The sequence below is a fragment of the Pteropus alecto genome, unplaced genomic scaffold, assembly GCF_000325575.1.
Source record: "Pteropus alecto unplaced genomic scaffold, ASM32557v1 scaffold40, whole genome shotgun sequence".
In the NCBI taxonomy this organism is placed as follows: domain Eukaryota; kingdom Metazoa; phylum Chordata; class Mammalia; order Chiroptera; family Pteropodidae; genus Pteropus; species Pteropus alecto.
The window spans coordinates 12,157,635-12,161,164 of NW_006431919.1; the positions used below are offsets into that span (position 1 = coordinate 12,157,635).

Sequence of the window (3,530 nt, forward strand, 5' to 3'; positions counted from 1 at the left end):
CAAATGATGTTGAAATTATTTAATATCTATATGCAAAACAATAAAGAACAAAAAGACACAAAACCTCAACCCTTATCTCACCTATATGTAAATTTAACTCTCAGTGGATCATAGACCTAAGTCTAAAACCCAAAACTAATATAGACCTAAATGTAGCATACACACAAATGTACATATATATACATATATATATATAAACTCCTATATAACAAGAAATAATTTAAATAATCAAAAAACTCAAATTAATATAGAGATAAATGTAGCACACACACAAATATATATATGTATATATATGAACTCCTATATAACAAGAAATAATTGAAATAATCAAAAAATATAAACTGAGATATGAATTTTACATATATTACAAACAAATATATAATAACAAAGTGTTTATTTTTAAGATAAAATACAATGCTACTAATAGACGAATGGACAAAACAAATTACAAGTGGCTAAAAAGCTAATGAAAACAAGTTCAATCTCTTTTGGCAATTGTTCACCTCTAGGTGTTTATTCTTTAAGAATAGTCAGGTGTGTGCATAAAGATTCATGTGAATGGAAGTTATCAGACCACTATAACAAAAAAGTTTGATATACATTAAATGTCTAATCTCATGAGATTGGTAAAATGAATTGTGGAGCATCCATACAATGGAATGGCATAAAGCATTGGCAAAAACAGCTGTAAAGAGACAGGGAAGTGAGGGTAAGTAACATTCATTTTGGTATTGCTATCAAATATAACTTTGAGTACACATAGAAATAGGCAAGATGCTTATAAAACAAAATGTTAATTATGTTTTTTTTTTTTCTGGTACTGTAATTAAGGAGATTTTCCTTTTACTTTTCTGTATCTTCCACTCATTGCTACAGTGTTTTTGGATTACTGTTTTTTAGTAATAAGTAAAAGAAAATATGAACAGCAGAAATACAAGGATTAGAGGTTAACAAGTGCCAGCTTATGGCATTTCTTTGATTTTGTAAGCAGTGGGGAACAAAGAAAAGGACCAAAGGAAAGTTTATTTCATAATTTATTGTCTAATTCTGATAGTGACCTTATGTACTGCATATATGTGATTCTCTTCGGGATGACAGTGAGGTTTTTAAGTACTGGGGATTCTCACACATCTTTCTTCCCACAGAAACTTATGCATAGTCAATGACCAATATATACAGAAATTTTCATTTAAAAAATACAAGAACTGAGGAAAATGACCAGATAGCTTAAGTTTGCAAGTAATACCTAGCCCAATACTTCTAATAATGTTGAAATAGATTCACCAGTATGGTAATCTTGAAATAATATTACAAAATTAGCGAGGCTAATGATTTCCAGTTATATTTCATTGGAATGGTTATAATAAACTTTCTAATTAGTAAGGATTTTCCATTTATATTGGCAATTGAAAATGGATATGTGATCATAAAGCATGTAGCAAGAAACATATTACATGGGGTTAATAGGATGGAAAGTTCAATGGCAAAACAAAATGAAATAAAACCTGAAAGTGCATGAGCCCAAACTAAAAAATGTAGACTAGATGACGCCCAAAAGAATTGTGAAATTTTTCATGAAAATGAGTGAAAAGCATTGGAGTGAATGGAAAGGACAGGATGGAAAAGACAGGGTTTATCCCTATATACTACAAAAAAATCAGGCTTTCTGAACTGGATAGAGAATAGAATTTCCTAATTAGTATTTTTTCCCAGGGAAGTCAAATATAATTATGGGCTTTCAAATAAGCATAGAATATTCTAGTGCCTTATCTCACCCCATCATGTGCATTAGGTTTAAAATGCACTTCCTCAGCAAATTATTTTTTTCTCAACATTCCTGGGTAGTCAGGTGACTGAAATTAAATGTCATGGGAGATAGCAAATGATAAAGTTTAGCATATTCATTGGTATCTACTAAGAGTCTTAAGAGGAGGCAAAAAGTACTCAAGTTAATTTGGAAAATTTCTTATTTGTTTTATAGATCAAGAAGTGACACATATGTGTAGTTATCTTAAACATAGAAAGTGACTCATTATAAAATATGAATTATTTACTCATAAAGTACAAATAAAATAATTACGTATGCATATGTAATCTTATTCTGTCAGTTTTACTCAAATTATTTAATTAGAAATAAGTACCCTGAAAGCTAAAATATCGCATGGTATTTCTTGATGTTAATAGAGAGCATTCTCTAAGCATTTTAACAACTCTTATCTGTTTTTAAATTTAGCAAACATTTATTATGCACTGATGGCATACTCCGTATTTTATTAGGTCCTGTGGAAAATGAAAATAACAGAAAATGCAAGACTTCTTTTAAGTCAGGTTTCTGTGAAGCAAAGCCTGAAAGTGACTGACTGAGGAAGTGTTCCTTAGGAAAATTCTCGAGAAGCAGTGTTGTGAAACCAGATGGGGTGGAAAAGTGGAACCGAGCAAGGATGTGATCTTGGGTCAAGTGTAGCCTTGGTCTAACCCACAGACGAGAGCCCTAGAATATAAACTGCAATGCGGAGTTGTTCCCTCTCAGAGGCAAAAGGGCTGCCTTTTTATTTCCTATACCTGTCAATCATTGGCCATAAAGAAGCTTTGGGAGGAAGGCTCAACGTCCTGGGTGAGGAGATGCCATCTAGCCTAGGGATGTTCTTAGGAGAAGCGGGCAGCTAGCTGTGAGTCATGAGCAGCTGGATAAGAGTGCACAGCCCGCTGGAGGAAATAGGCACTGAAGTATGTACTAGAAAGTTTTTTATTTTCTCTCCTTTACCCCCTTGGCTGTTTACTTCTTAGTCCCTTATCTCCCTAACACATACTTTTTAAAAAACATATCATTATCTCCATTATCTCTACATTTTTAAAAAATTATTTTTATTTTATTTTTATTTATTTGTTTGTTTTTATTATTTTTAGGCAAGGCAACCCTTGGTTGACCTCACAGATTGCAAGGATCTTGTCAGTTTACTATCCCTTATTTTTTAAGTCTATAGCACCTGGTCTTCCTAGGTGGTCTCCCATCCAAGTACTAACCAGGTCCGACCCTGCTTAGCTTCCGAGATCAGACAAGACTGGTCTTGTTCAGGGTGGCATGGCCGTAGACCCACATTTTAACATTGTTTACTGAGAGCTACTGGTATCTCAGGCCTTCTTCACTTCCTTGCTGACACTCATGCTCATGAGATCGCAGTTAGAAGTCGGCACAGAGACTAGTTGCCTCCCCCAATCAGAACCCTCCAGTGGCTTCCCAAATCCTTGAGAATGGCCCATAAGACTCTAAAGATCTGGATCTCGAAAATTTTTCTCAGACTCTTTCCTGACACTCACCATTACTCCAAACACGTCCATTCAACTCCAGTCACATTAGCTTCCATTGCTGATTCTCAAACATGCTAAGCATGCTCCCACTCAAGGTCAGAGTAATTGCTGATCACTCTGCTTAGAACATTCTCCTTGTCGGTAAGTTTCCTCACTTACTTTCTTTAGATGTCTGATCAAAAGACATTTGTCAGTTGAGCTTTTCTGATTACAAAATCTAA

At 34.0% G+C, this 3,530-nt stretch overlaps 1 pseudogene; it reads right to left on the reverse strand.

Moving 5' to 3' along the window:
• Nucleotides 1-2,975: 2,975 nt before the first annotated feature.
• On the reverse strand, nt 2,976-3,094 carry LOC112475277 (annotated as a pseudogene).
• Between the last annotated feature and the right edge of the window lie 436 nt (nt 3,095-3,530).